The 16534-nt window shown below is 36.9% G+C and overlaps 1 pseudogene; it reads right to left on the bottom strand.

Moving 5' to 3' along the window:
• Window positions 1-1740: 1740 nt before the first annotated feature.
• LOC138819745 (U6 spliceosomal RNA) lies at window positions 1741-1840 on the bottom strand (annotated as a pseudogene).
• Between the last annotated feature and the right edge of the window lie 14694 nt (window positions 1841-16534).

Raw genomic sequence — 16534 nt, 5'->3', positions numbered from 1 at the left:
CAGGCCTAATTTTTTAGATGGAAACAAGTGTTTAAAAAAAACAAGAATTTAGGTAGTCATACAAAGGACTTCTATTTTACTACTGCATTATACATTTTTTTTTCTAACGTTGGTTACCAATAAATAATGGATCTATTAGAAAGCTGTTAAAGCTCATATATTGAATAGTAATTTCTCTTACACTATATCTTTGTATTTCCCAAATCATTTACATAGTAGGCTTTGTTTCCTATTTTCTCCTTCCTAGAATAAGCTGCATATGAAGACACCACTGTCCCTCATTTTCAGTCTGTGCATTTTAATACGGAGGAAAATCTTTCATCTGCTCTCTATCAATTCAGTACTCCCCAGTTACCATAATTTAAAATAGTAAAAATGGAAAAAGAGAAAATAAATCATGGTGAAAAAACATGCAGAAAATTCACCGGATTTTTCTGACCATTTCATCCTACGTGAACTATTGGGGAAATACATGGACACCTCATTCCCACTGGTACTCAAAGTCTCTGGTTAGGCAATTCTGATGAAGACAAGGAACAAGATGAAAACGTGAGGAAGGTATCAATTGCAAGAAAATAATGGAGAATAATCCATGCAAATTTCTTCTTTGAGATGCTGAAATTAATCGGCTTACTATAGTGCTGAGACTACTTTCCAAAAAGGCCACTCATATGTATAGAAATGAGGTAAGTATACCCCTCATCATCGGGAATCCTAGAGTGGACATTTTGACATTGTCCATGAGTTGGTAGCTCAAGGCAGATGTTCATGCAAGAATTCTGAATGGCTTGGCACCCCTGCACAGTGCGTACATGTGGAATAATACCAGAATGGATTCTTTCTTACTTCATCATGATGCAGATACCAATCCCCAAACTAAAGGCCTCTTGACCTCCTTAAATATTGTTTCTTGGGATAGAAATAGCAAAGATACGCTGTATCTCCTTCTGTTTAAACATGATTTCAAACCAGACTGAAGAACAACTTGGAAGAAACTGCATTTGATATTGCCAAAAGCATAATTATGTATCACTAACTCTTTGAAGTTGTGGAAGGCTGTACAAATTGTTCTCCTATGTAGTCATGGTTTGGTTAAGTTTCTTAAATTTCAAAAGTGCCAGTCCATCCTTTCTGACCCTACAAAATATTTTCATAATACAAAATAACAGCAAGATCTTAATTTAAAAATTTATGGATTCCATGTTATTCTTCCACGTGAATTGCCTGACTTTGATGACAAAATGTATTCAAGAGTTGTTTGTATGCATCTATATTGATTTCTGCAGAGTTTGTGATTTTTTTAATTTTATCTTATCTGTTGAAAAGAATAGTATAGAAATTAAAGATATTCCTGGTGATTGTCTGAAAAAAGTATCTATGTTTGTATAAAGTCCATAATCTATTTCATTGTCTTCTAGATATAATACTTTGAAGTCTACATTGTTTTATAATATATAGGTTCATTAATAAATGTGTCCTTTCAGATTACATTCCATATAGGAAAAGTTTAAGATTCCTTTTTCCTAAGTCTTTATATTATTTTATTTCTTTGGGATAAAAAGATAATGTTATCTAATTTCAAGTATTGTAAAGGTTATGCTATGTAAGGGCCTTTCGAAGGTGAATGTTTAATACACTGATGTCAAACTAACCTTTAATTCTATGAATTACAGGTTTTGTTACACTTGTATTTTTGTAATCAACTTTTTAATAACTGTTTTTCATTGCATTTGAAGAATGAAAAATATGGAATAATTCACAAATTTTCATGTCATCCTTGTACAAGTGCCATGTTAATGTCTGTATTGTTGTATTTTGTGTAGACCTGCTGCTGAAGCATGGAGTATCCTCTAAATTTAAGTAGTTAACGATGTAATCTTTATACAGGCATACATCCTTGGTTGCCTATTTGTAACAAGGAACCTTTATTGTTACTAAAAATGCTATTGATCTTATTTCTCTAAATTTCTATGTATAGTGGAAAAAACTTATATTGTTTGGTCGATTGCTCATATTTGCAATTTTTTGTCAATGACTATTTTGTCGTTTTCATTTTAAATTTGATCATATTTTGAAGCCTTTTTAGCTAAGTTCAAAGGTAATGGCTTTTCAAGTACTTATTTATTAACTGAGTTAGCTTTGTGGAGCTAATGGATTCAAAGTAAGCCTTGCTTAAGAGCTACTTCTAAACTTCTGCAGCTTAAAATTTTCTAAATGAGGTCTCAGTGGTACAAATGTCTTTCTGTCCCTTCACCCTTCTTCCATGTAGGAACAGACCAACCAGAATATCTTACCTGACAGCATAGATTGTCTTACTGGAACAAAACTAATCTTAGTTACAAGGGTTCATAGAGATATGAACACTTCAGACTTAATTCTTCAGAATAGAAGGTATTTTATCAAAATATAATTGTTTATTATTCCTATCATTTCAAAACTAGCTAAAGCCAAGAAGGTAAAAAAATGTTCATATTCATGTTTACCTAATATCCTGGCCTGTCTACCATCCAACCAGGCAGGAACTTGCACTACTGACTTTCTATCACCAAATATTTCCATAACTCCTGGAGAAGTCCATATGTTTTTCCTCGATATTAGGCCTTAAATTGGTAATGTTTTAATCAAAGTGTTTCCTCTTGCCTCCAGGCTGTAAATTTACAAATGGTAAAGTTTTAGGTCTAACTCTACCAAAAACTGAGGTAGAGATAATGGAATAATACTTTAAAACAGAGTTGCCTTTGATGCCCTAACCACAACGGAACATTGCATAACAATTTCTTCTATTATATATACATATATATTTTATATTTATATGTGCTGATCTTAAATTTCACACAGTGAATCTTACTAGAATTCATTGGTAATTTGACAAATAAATTTAAAATTATTCCCATAAATAGATTGGAACATAAATAATTAGGTTTAGAATATATATTAGAATATAAAAAGTATCAATGCAATGTCTTCGGTATAAACTTGTGATACCTTCTAAGTGTTCTTGGTCTTCTGAATTCACATAGTAAAAAAAAAAGCAGTATTGTTTTCCTCTAATCTAGAAGAGATTTTACACTGCTGATGTGTTTCTTGTGTTAACTTGCTAGACCCAGAGTGGTTTTTTTTCCATATTTCTGAAGCGTTCTTACTGATTATACCAAAATTTTTGCTGATATGATGCCTAAAAGCTATTATTCTTCTGCAGTACCCATGGGTATGAGGATATCAGGTCCCAGTTACCTGCATCATCAGATAACATGGGCAAGACTTCTCACCTTGGCCCATGCAACATGCTAAGAGAATGTAATTGAAGACCCATCTCATTTTCTCATTTCCTATAATATTTCAGTGCCCCAATTCCTTGCAGGAATTAGCAGTAAGCAATTGTGAAATGTAAGGCAACTTAAAATGAAAGATGAGATCACAAAATATGACAGAAAGTACTGTAGTTCAAACTTTCAATTTACAGATGACCAGCCCATATGAGTAAACAAAATCACAAATGTCACAAGATTATTTTTAATACCACTCTCCTAATGATGAATGTAAGATTTCAGTCCAGCATAAGTAGGCCGAAAAATAATTCCTGAATGTTAGATCCATAATTGTTCTACCAAGGCTAGGAAATCTTGACTTGGAGTTCAAATATAATTTCGAAAACCATTAATTGAGAAGACCCTTAGTACTTCAAAACACTGGTACTTCAGTAAAACTTGGTTCTGTAGTCTAAAAATGTTGTCATTCTCAAACCAATGATAACATACATTTAATCTCTTGAAAGTATATTCCTTTTCAAATAAACTTTTTATAATCATATTCACCAAAATAACACTTGACAAGTAGATGATAGTGACATTAAGTTTTTCAAGTGTAGGAATCAAGTTACAATAGAGTTGATTTGTTTACCCAGCACTAAGTTCAACCATTCATTAAACTGTAGAAATAGTATCTCGCACCATTTGCGTTGTTCAGTAGGTGCCTTCCAGAAATGTGTTAAATACATCAGCCTCCCATAATTCAAACCCAAATATTAGCTAATAAAGTAAATTTCATCATATAAGAAGGTACATTTTAAAAAGTCACTAATAGTTGCCTTATCATGTGTTGCCTTATCATATATTTTCCCTATCTGTCTAACATAGTAAGAAATATGACTTTAAGTCTTGAATATGAGTACTGATCAGAGATGTGACAAACATAAAATCTGTCTTCTATTGCTATCATATTCCTCTACAGTAGTAAATTTTAGTTTTCTTATTTTTCCAAAATTTATAGGTAGTAGAAAATATCATCCCATGTAAAATAAAATAATCACACACCATTGTACAAAGCCATTTATAAAAACTGGTAGTTAGCTATAAATTCTAAGTGATGTTTAAACTTTCTTGTTGACTAAAGATTAATCTTCCAAAACGATGAGAATAAAATCATGTCTTGGAGCTTCACGTCTCCAGTCTTGCAAATTGTTATTGCAGATGAATGAATTATGGAAATATAAGCTGACATCATTTCAAGTATATGTGGGATTGAAACTCCTTGGAATGTATTAACAGACAGTTTAACAGAACGACTATCAGGAAGTTGAAACCAGAAAGGAATAATAGTAAAGACATAAAATGAATGAAAAATGGAACAAGGGGCAAGTACAGCTAGAATACTCAATGTACACATGTAATAAAGGAAGTCCAAAACCTGCAATAAATCTTGGAGAAAGGGTTGGTTGAGAATGATAGAAGGAGTGACTCTGATCCAGGAGCATTGGACAATTAGGTGGACATATTTAATTGTAACACAAATGCACAACCTTTTGAAATTCAGTTAAAAACACAACTACAAACAAAAACACACAAAAATCACAACCAAACAGCAATGCTTAGAGAGTATGTATATGAGCTCACAAAATTTTAATCAGTTAATGAAGGGCAGTCATGGGAAAACAAACAAAGCTGTCCAAAGAGGGCAGTTTGGTGTAGGGGAGAATCTTGAACAGATTTGAATAGATTGTCAAAGGTTATAAATCACCTACATCAATTGCAAATATTTTCTTCTGTGAGTATTCTCTTTTTTGGGGGGGGTCCGGTCGTGGGGCCTGAACTCTGGGCCTGGACGCTGTCCCTCAGCTCTTCAGCTCAAGGCTAGCGATCTACCACTTGAGCCACAACTCCACTTCCGGCTTTTTTCTTTTTGCTTATGTGATGCTGAGGAATCGAACCCAGGGACTCAGGCATGCAAGGCAAGCGTTCTACCCCTGAGCCACTTTCCCAGCCCCCACTCTTTGAGTATTCTTTATCTGAACTGGTTACTCCAGTCCTGAGCTACACTTTATAGCTTGTGAAGATAGAATGGAAGAAACAAGGTCAAGATCCCATTACACCACTGGAGATAAAACAGTCCTGTATGGGTTCTCTCATCTTTCTTCACTACCTTCACTACTCTTTTCTCATACTTTTATTAAAGTAAATGATTTTCAATTACATCTTCCCTTCTTTTTCAGAGAATTACTGTTTAGTAATTAAATGTCAATTCACAAATTTTGATGTCTTTTTTTAAAAGAACTTTGAATTTAAATTCCATTGCAACCTTGTTTCACCCAGTGAGAGTATATTTCCTGGGTAAGGACAATTCTCAAGAGAACCTACAGGATTTACAGCAATGTTTGTGAGGCTTGTTTGTTTACTGTGAAAATGAGCCATATTCACCCACATTGCTCCCTCTCAACTAAGTCTACACGGATTTCTTTGCATGAAAGCGTATTTTCCCAGACAATTTTAAATGTTCTTAATAGGCTAAGTTGTTAAAAAGTTTGAACAATTAAAATTTACCTGTCATAAATTTTAAAGCTCTTTTGAAATTCCTTTATCAGAATCGTGAATTCACCAACCATAGTCCCGCCCTTACCAACAAAAAGAGTTAACATGTTGTTTTCATGATATAGTATCCATGAAACTACTATTTTCCAGTGCCTTTGTTATGCATATATATGACCATATAAGCTGATGCTGAGCAAAATGAACTCCAAGATATGGAAAAAGAAATATTTATTTGCAGTTGTTGTTTTTGATGAACTATGTGATTTCTATTTTCTTTGAGATTTTCCCCTAAGGTTTATCCTCTGCTGTGTTTGATTTTGGTACCCTGTGTATTTTGTATACATTTACCTTAATTAGTTAAGGGAACAGGAACAAAAAAAAAAAAAAACGGTGAGGCAAAGGACAAAGAGCAAACCAATGCAATAGCAATTCTCACAAGACAATAAGTTGGAAATGTACATTACAACGTCTGAGGGGTATTGTGATGAAGGAAAAACTGTGAGAAAAATGAGAGAGGGGATAACAAGTTTGAAAAGTTATGTATTCAGTACCTTCCAATGGCTATAACCCCAGTGCACATCACTTTCACATTAAAATTAAATTTAAAAAATAAGCTGATGAAATAAAATTTCACTGTTTTGGTATAGTAAATATTATTCTTTATGTAGTAACTTTTTAAAAATCAGTATTATTTAGCATCTAATTTGAATTAATTACCTCTTCTTTATCAGAGGGTCATCAACTTGAATGATATCCAACTAGAAAAGTTTTTCACAATATACTTGCCAATATTTTGAAAATAGAATAAATTTAGTACTTTCTTATACTAAAAGAGAAAACAGTTTAATTCTATGGAAACTCATAACTTTTAAAAGTTAATAAGTTGTTAAGAGGACAGAATGTATGTGTTCTTCAAAATTCCTATGACTAATAACTACTCATTTTCAAATTCTGAACATTCCATTCCTGAGAGATTCAAAATATACCTGTTTGCATGTTATGTAATTCTGCAATAGGTGCATTTTCCAATGGGGTGTTACAGACTGAGAAGTGAACAGAAAAAGAGCCACATTCTGATAAAGGATAAAACTATGAAGCATGTTATAATTAATTCTTCAAGAGTAAGCAGTTGTTTGTCAGATTAAGCTTTTATTTCTTGACCATCGATCACAAGATTTATGCCATAAAGTCATCCTAGACCACCAGTTTCCAACTTGTAGGGTGCACCTCAAAATTCCCTTAATTCACATCAAGAATAGCTTATCTCCATTGTGAAAATACACTGCACCTCTGCTAATGTGATGCCCTCCGTGTTCTGGAAAGAACACCACTATAAACTGGGTTGCATCATTTTTCCTCCACTGGTATTCTTGGAAATATTATTTATATTTATAATTTTTAAATATCATAGATCATAAGGATGCTACGATTGTACGATTACAGTTAAAAGCCTGTGAAGACTCAGGGTCTAGGTTGAAGGGGCAGAATGATGCAGGTTCCGGCCTCAGGATTATCTGAGGACTGTGTTTGAGTAATAGGAAAGTTCTTGGTATGCAGGGCTAGAGAGGGAAAATGTTCTCTCTCCCTATCTCAAAACACATCACAGACTCCTGGGAGCTGAGGAAGTAGCTCTTCTGCTTGCTTAAGCATAGTTGAACAGCTGGTCAAGCATTTTCCTGAGATTGGACAAGTAGTTTGAGCTTGCTTTAAAATAGTTTAGATAATAATATACCAAGACAGGGCTGGGAAGGTGGCTCACTGGTAGAGCGCTTGCCTTCCATGCATGAGGCCCTGAGTTCGATTCCTCAGCACCGCATAAGCAAAAAGAAAAAAGCCGGAAGTGGAGTTGTGGCTCAAGTGGTAGATCGCTAGCCTTGAGCTGAAGAGCTGAGGGAAAGCGCCCAGGCCCAGAGTTAAGGCCCCACGATCGGACCCCCAAAAAATAATAATATACCAAGGCATTGTCTCATAGGTCAAGTAAAAATGTATCTGTTGAAATTTTTGTGTCAATGTCTTCTGACCAAATCTTGGCCACGATCATGCTTGCCTGTCTTTAAATACCCACTAACAATAAAGCATACCATGGAGTGGCAATTGTTGTATGCACTCTGCATCCCCTGTGTCCTGGTGATTTCTTTACCCTTACCCAGGGACCCCAAGGCACTAGATGATACAAGTGGCACCCAAACAGGGACCCTTCATTGTTGAATTCAGGAAGGGATATTCAGGTAAGTACCTTTAATTACAGGGTGATGGGAAAAGTTAAATCTACTCCGTACTTACATATGCTTAAACATTTACTTGGTGCTTATGGTCTAAATATTTCTTCTTCTGACATAGAAATGTGTATTAATGTAGTTAGGGAATGGAGTCCTTGGTTCCCCGATGAAGGAACATTAGATGTTGATAATTGGAAACGAGTAAAGAATAATGTAGAAAGAGCTGTTCAAGAAGGGGAAAAGATTCCTATTAGATTTTGGTCCACTTGGGCTATTTTACATACCCTTTTTGAAGCTTTGAATAAGGAAAGATTAATAGCAGACTTAAAGAAAGAGGCCACCCCTTCTATTGTAGGTTTACAATTGGAATCTGAGGTTATGGACACAATAGATAAGGATGCATTGCAATTAACAGAGAAAAAACAAGAGGTAAAAAAGGCTGAAAAGGAACAAACTGAAAGTGTAAATAAAATGTCTGAGCAAATGGAATTGATTTTATCAAAATTACAACATATGGAGTTGGAAATTAGCAGAGTGAAAGGAGAACCTGAAAATGTGAAAGTAAAGCAGCCTTCGGCTCCTTCACTGGCCGATGCAATTTTTACAGCATCATTCCCTCACAAAACAGAGGGCTCAGACCATGAGTTTGATGATGAAATGCCTATTTTTTCCTTATCCTGTAATTCGACCACCCCCTATGAATGGTATATCTCAACCAGTCAGATATGAAGGTGCTGCTGTTGATGATATTGGTAAACTGAAGAAGGTAGTGATGGTGTATGGTCCTTGTAAGGTCAGCTCCAGGATGGCGAGCTAACTCCACCCTCCTTGCAGCAAAGTCTCCACCCAGTACCTGCATTACCTAGGCAACTGGGACATCTGAAAGAGGTCACATCTGCATCCACTGAGGTCACATCTGAATTTGATGTGGCCACACCTCCTCTGCCCATACCCTAGATAAGGCCTAGCCCAGGCCCAGAGGCACTCTCCCGCTGCTCTTTTCTAGCTCTCTCACTGTTTTTTTCTAGCTCTCTGCTCTCTCTCTCTGTTCTCACTGTTCTTTTCTTCCTCTCTGTTCTCTCTGCTTTCCCAGTGTTCTTTTCTAGCTCTCTCTCTTCTCTTTCTTACCTCTCTCTTTCCCAGCTCTCTCTTTCCTAGGCCTTTCCGAACCACGTGGAGTGCCAACCTTGCCTGGTCCCAGCAGGTCTACTGAATAAATCTACCCCTTACCTGAATACCACGTGCGTGGTGCTGTTCTTACTCAGCTACCTTTTATTAAAAACCTAATATAAATGGTGGCATGACTCGGATAAAGGGCTTAAAGTCATAATAGCTGGGATTTCTCTGTTTTTTTCCCTCTTTTTACTTTTTCTGTTTGTTTTTCCCTTTTTGCTCTGAGGAATACCCACAGTTCTGATGGCTTTTTGCCAACCCATCTGTCTGCTGAAGACACAGTGCATTGATACCATTGCTGGCCTTCACATCCACATCCACACCACTTCTCTACTCTGGTGAGTGAAGCTACTCTATGGTTCTCTGTTGCTCTCTCTAGAGGGCTCTGGGGGGAGTCAAGACGCTTTGCCTCGTCAGCTATCCTTCACTCACCAGACTGACTCTCCTACTCATTTAATGGGGTGCTGGGAATCACGCCTGAGCCGTGAAACCCCATTGAAATGTCTCCTGCACTCCCTGGAAAGCTAGAGCGCCTCATTTTTATGCCATTCTCAGATGTAGACAGTTTTGGCTACTGCAATGGTAAATGGTCAGAATTCTGTTTATTTTCAGGCTCTCTTTGCTCTCTCTCTGCCATTCATGTCCAACTTTCCCTGTCTCTCCCTTTCTTTTTTTACATTTTGGCTTGTGCCCTGAAGAGTGAGATGCAGGCTGGGTCCCACGGACCCCCTCTAGGTTCTCTCTCAAAGGCTAGCCAATTGTAGTCTTGGTCTATTTGTTCAGGGTGTCTTTGCATTTTGTTTTTTTCAGAAATTCGCCATCTTGAGTTTGCCATCTTGGCCACATGGTGGCTTAAGGTTTTGGCCCCATCTGGCCCTTAACCTTCCACCAAACTTACTACTCCATTCAGCTATTCTAAGATGCCTTGCTAGCAATTTGCTTTTTTCACAGGCCCTGGTAAATGAGGCCCAACCATGTAATGTGCTTTGTTAGCAAAGATGTCTAAACATTGTTTTCAAAATTTTAGGTTTTTTGTTTTGCCTTTTTTGTTTTGTGTTGTATATTCTACTGACTATATGTTTTTAAAATACTGGGCATATCTGTGCTAAAATTCTCATCACATATAATGAGTTTTGTCATTTCAGAATATTTGTTGGCAATTCTTGATAAGCCTTTTTGTTTTGTGTTGTGTATTCTACTGACTACATGGTTCTAAAATACTAGGCATATGTGTGCTGAAATTCTCATCACATCTAATGAGTTTTGTCATTTCAGAATATTTGTCTGTCAATTCTTGATAAGAACCAGGTAAGCTGTACTTATTCTACTTGATCTCCTTGTTGCTTTAATTGGAAATAATAAAGGGCTTTTGTGGCAAAGATTGCAGTTTAAAGACAGCCCGGGCTGAAAAATCCCTAAGACTCCATCTCCCAACTAACCTGCAAAGAGCCCGGCTGCAAGCATGGCTCAAGACTCTTATCTCTAAGCAGCCAAACACTGGAAGTGCTATTGTAACTCCAAGTGGTAGAGTACTAGCCTTGAGAAGAAGTGCTGAGGGACCATGCCCAGCCCTTGAGTTCCAACCTCCTTGAATACCAACTGGGACAAGCCATCACAGCAATGAGCAGTTAGACACAGCCAGTCTGGGGAACAAGGGAACATGGAGAGGAGTAAGAGGAGATGACACATCAGCTACTTTGTGCCTGCCCTTTCAAAATTAACCAGAGCCAGGAGGTCAGTGGAAGGAAGAAGCCTGCCCATCCAATGTCTATACCTCAATATGTATTAACTGAACAGGAATTTATATTCTTGCCTTTGTCACCTGACTTCTCTACCTAGTCACCAGATATCAGAAGTAGCTAGGGACATTTCTACAACATTCTCAGCCCCAAGTCCTTCCTCTTGCCATTTATTTGCTCTCTAGTATTTTTTTCCAGCCCCTCAACGCTCATGAGACTTCTCCAGACTTCATCTAAGGACTCACGCCACCAAGGGACCACTGCTGCTCACTGCCTTCTCTGGGAGGGGACCAAATTCCAGCCTTTTACCCCTATTGTCGACCCCCTCTTGTCAGCAGGAAGTAGCCAGAAATAATCCACACCCTATTTTATGATTATTAAAAGCCTGGAATGTAAGGTCTGCTCCAGGATGGCGAAAGACTCCACCCTCCTTGCAGCAAAGTCTCCACCCAGTCCCTGCGTTACATAGGCAACTGGGACACCTGAAAGAGGTCACATCTGCATCCACTGAGGTCACATCTGAATTTGATGTGGCCACAACTTTCTCTGCCCATACCCTAGATAAAGGCCTAGCCCAGGCCCAGAGGCGCTCTCTCGCTGCTCTTTTCTAGCTCTCAGTGTCGTATGGTACTATAATATCAGAAGACGGACAGACAGCTGTCCTTAAACATTATATTATGGAAGTTCCAGTTAACATAATTGGTAGAGATGTACTGGAACAATGGGGAGCTCATATTCAATTTTAACATTTTTAGATGGAGCCCATTGAGATATTATGGAAATCTGAGTAACTTCTTTGGATTCAACAATGTCCTTTATCTAAAGAAAAATTAGAAGCAACTCATCAATTAGTTGAAGAACAGTTAACCAAAGGACATATTGAGCCGTCTATGTCACCATGGAATTTTACAATATTTGTTATTAAAAAGAAGTCAGGGAAATGAAGATTGCGGACTGATTTACAAGGAGGTAAAGCATCCACGTACCCTACGGGGGCTTTTCAACCTGGTATACTGTCGCCTGCCATGCTTCGTAAAAGTTGGCCAATAGTAGTAATAGATTTACAACATTGCTTTTTTACCATTCCTGTACATGTAAAAGATTATAAAAGATTTGCCTTTTCTTTATGACAAATAAATCATCAAACCCCTCATCAGCACTTCCAATGGAAGGTGTTGCCCCAAGGAATGATGAATTCTCCAACTATGTGTCAGATATATGTTGATAAGGCCTTAAAACCTGTTAAACAAAAATGGCCTCACATTTATATTTTTCATTATATGGATGATATTTTATTTGCAGGACCAAATGTGACAGAATTAGAAATGGTGTTGCAGTGTTTACCCTCTATATTTAAAGATTTTGTAGTAATAATAGTACCTGAAAAAATACAAAAAGATATGGAGGTAAAATATTTAGGATTTTTTTTTGTTTTTTTGTTTTTTTTATTGTGAAAATATGGTACAGAGGGGTTACAATTACATGGGCAAGAGAGTGAGTACATTTCTTATCAAGCATTGTAGCCTCCTCCTTAGTTAACCCTTCCCATCCTTTCCCATCTTCCCTCCCCCCCCACCAAATCCCCGCCCAAGATGTAAAGTTCGTTTTCGACTTGACAACTTGTACTTCTCATTGTTGCAACAGTTCCAAATGTATCCTTATTTAAATGACTTGTTTTTCCCCTTCCATTCGACAAATTATACCGACATCAAATACAGTGAAAGCAGGGGTTATACAGTGGGGGAGTGACATACAAAGCAACAAAGAAATAATCTTATAAATAGGTTAGAAACAAATGCATGAAAGAAAAAAACATTTAAATACATATCTTAGGATTCATTTTTCTAACATCACCTTGTCTGACCTTTTCTGCTTGACTCATACATATACTAGATATTGCAAATAAGGGAAATCATGGGACGTATGTTTCTTTGGGCTTGGCTTACTTCACTGAATATAATTTTTTTCCAAGTCTTTCCATTTCCTAACAAATGGGGGCAATGTCATCCTCCATGCTCCTGGATTGGAAAGATTAACATCCTGAAAATAACAATACTTCCCAAGGCTATCTACAAATTCAATGTGATACCTATCAAAATTCCAACGTCATTCTTCAAGGAAATAGAAGAGGAAATCCAAAAATTCATATGGAACAATGAAAGACCCAGAATAGCAAAAACGCTCCTCAACAGAAAGAACACTGCTGGAGGAATATCAATACCAAATTTCAAATTCTACTATAAAGCCATTGAAATCAAAACAGCTTGGTACTGGCACAAGAACAGACCTCAGGACCAATGGAATAGAATTGACAACCCAGAAATGAACCTAGAGACATACAGCCATCTAAACTTTGATAAGGGAGCTAAAAAAATACAATGGAAGAAAGACAGCCTCTTCAGTAAATGGTGCTGGAAAAATTGGTTTACTATATGTAGAAAAATTAAAGCTACATCCTTATATATCACCCTGCAAAAGAATCAACTCAAAATGGATTAAAGACCTCGGCGTCAAAGCACACATTCTGAAAACATTACAGGATGGAATAGGAGAAACCCTAGGTCTCCTTGGCGCAGGCCGAATTTTTCATAATAGAGACCTGGAAACAGAAAAAATTCAAAGAATGGTTCGACAAATGGGATTGCATGAAGTTGCAGAGCTTCTGCATGGCAAAGGACATAGCTATCAAGATCAATAGAAAGTCCACGGATTGGGAGAAAACCTTCACTAGCCATACAATGGACAAGGGTCTCATATTTAAAATATACTTGGAACTCAAAAAATTAAATTCCCCAACAACAAATCCTCAGAGAAACAACTGCCCAATAAATAAGTGGGCTAATTACTTAAAAAGAAACTTCTCTGAAGAAGAAAGAAGGATGGCCAATAGACACATGAAGAAATGCTCAACCTCCCTAGCCATAAAAGAAATGCAAATCCAAACAACATTGAGATACCACCTCACCCCAGTTAGAATGGCTAAAATCAAGAACTCTAATAACAACAGATGCTGGAGGGGATGTGGACAGAAGGGAGCCTTACTTCATTGTTGGTGGGAGTGTAAACTTGTTCAACCACTTTGGAAAGTAATATGGAGTTTCCTCAAAAGACTCCACATCGAGCTCCCCTATGACTCAGCAATCCCACTTTTGGGCATTTACCCAAATGTTTACAAATAAGACCACATTAAAGCTACCAGCAGAACTATGTTTATTGCAGCATTATTTACCATAGCTAAGATCTGGAACCAACCCAGATGCCCTTCAGTAGATGAATGGATCATGAAAATGTGGTATATATACACAATGGAATTCTATGTCTCCATCACGATATGTTGTTTGTAGAAAAACAGTGACACCTCAAAAAATATCTTTACGACGTGATCAATTACATACGTTAAATGATTTTCAAGTTCCCAGGAGATATTATTTGCCTTAGGAATTCCTACTTACCAATTACATAATTTGCTTTCATTGTTACAATTAGAGCCTGATTTACATAGCAAAAAAACTTTAACTAAGGAAGATGAAAGAGAAGTACAATTTGTAGAACAGAGAATTAAAAAAATGTTTTTACATCGAGTAACGCTCAATCAACTCATAAATGTATGTATTTTAGATACATGGAAATACCCAACAAGAATTATACAACAAAATGAGATGCCATTAGAATGGATTTATACACAGCATAGATTTACAAACAATATTATGCCTTATGAACAACAGTTGGCAATTATTATTCAACAGGTCAGGCAACGGGTATTTACCATATCAGGGTATGATTTATTTGAAATTATCTTTCCTTTGCCAAAATTCCAACTAAAATATTTGTTAAACCTCTCTGAAACGCTACAAATAGCATTAGTAAATTGTACTGGGCAATTTTCCTATCATTTTCCCAAAGGTAGATTGTGGGATTGCTTGCATAAACAACAACTTGTCATTAATAATATAATTACCAAGGCCCCTATTTCCACTGCTCTTACCGTTTTTACAGATGGCTCCAAAACAAAAAGTGCTACTGGACAACAAATAAATATTGGGTACAAACAACTTCTTAAGCCTCAGTTCAACAAAATGAACTTTTTGCTATTATTAAGATGTTACAAGGTTTTGTGGGAGATGTTAATATTGTTACTGATTCTGCCTGTGCTGTAGGAGTTGTGACTAATATCACTGGAGTTACACATTCATCTAAACCCCAGCTAAACCAACTATTTAAACAATTACAAGCTTTACTACAACAACGTAATGCCAAAGTGTTTGTAACTCACATCAGAGCTCACTCTTCGTTACCTGCTACCTTGTATATGGCAATAATCAGGTTGATAAATTAGTTTTGCTTCTGCTAAACAGGATCATGCTCATTTACATACAAATGCTAGCCATTTACATATACATTATAAAATACCTTATTCTCAAGCTAAACAAATTATAAAAAGGTGTCCTATCTGCAGACCAATGTATTTGAGAGTTGTACCTGCTGGAGTAAATCCTCGTGGATTACAACCTAATCAGCTCTGGCAAATGGATATAATCCATGTATAAGCCTTTGGCCGTTTTTCCTTTGTACATGTTACAATACATACGTATACCAAATTTGTTTGGGCTTCTGCCCTTATGGGAGAAACTGTTAACCACGAAATAGAACACTTATTGGAAGCTTTTGCCATTATGGGAGTGCCTGCCAAAATAAAGACTGATAATGGACCAGCCTATAAAAGTATCAGATTTAAAAGATTTTGTGAACTTTATGATGTGGTACATATTACAGGAATAGAATACAACTCCCAAGGACAAGCCATTATTGAACGAGTTCATGGCATACTAAAACAACAAATTAAAAAATTAAAAAGGAGGAAAAGGTTGGATGAGGGTGTGGATATTTTGTGGATATCCGTGCAAAATACTAAAATAATTTTATATCAAGCTCTTTATGCTCTTAAAATTTTAAACTTACCACAAGGAGATATTTTAACTAGAGCTGAGCGCTATTTTGAACAAATATAAGAAAAACCTTATTTAAATGCTTCTGTATGGATTAAGATTGCATTGGATGCAGAATGGCAACTAGGAACATTATGACATAAGGGACGAGGATAGGGTTTTGTGTCTACACAGGATGGCAAACAATACTAGCTTCCTGCCTGATGGATACAGATGCGGTCCAGTGAGGACAGCCCTGTATCCTTCAAGGAATCAGCCACCAGTTGCGGAAAAAGAACCCTTAGATATGTACTTTAATGCTTTTTTCTTTCAAGCATGTGTTTCTAACGCATTTATAAGATTATTTCTTTGTTGCTATGTATGTCTCTCCTCCACAGTATAACCCCTGCTTTCACTATATTTGATTTCACTATGACTTGTGGAGGAGATGGGGAAAAACAAGTCGTTTAAGGATACAGGTGGACCTGTTGCAACAATGAGAAGTACAAGTTGTCATGTCCAAATCGAGCTTTACAACGTCGATGCAGGGGGGCGGGGCGGGGGGGGGGGGAGAAGGATTGGGACGGGGGGGGGAGGCTGGGAAGGGATGTGAAGGGTAAACAAAGGAGGAGGCTGCAATGCTTGATAAGAAATGTACACATTATCCTGCCCAT

This window comes from Dipodomys merriami, unplaced genomic scaffold (assembly GCF_024711535.1).
Source record: "Dipodomys merriami isolate MVZ:Mamm:240054 unplaced genomic scaffold, mDipMer1.0.p SCAF_810, whole genome shotgun sequence".
In the NCBI taxonomy this organism is placed as follows: Eukaryota; Metazoa; Chordata; class Mammalia; order Rodentia; family Heteromyidae; genus Dipodomys; species Dipodomys merriami.
The sequence above is the reverse complement of the archived record's forward strand: the minus strand, read 5'-3'. Positions and strand labels throughout refer to the sequence as shown.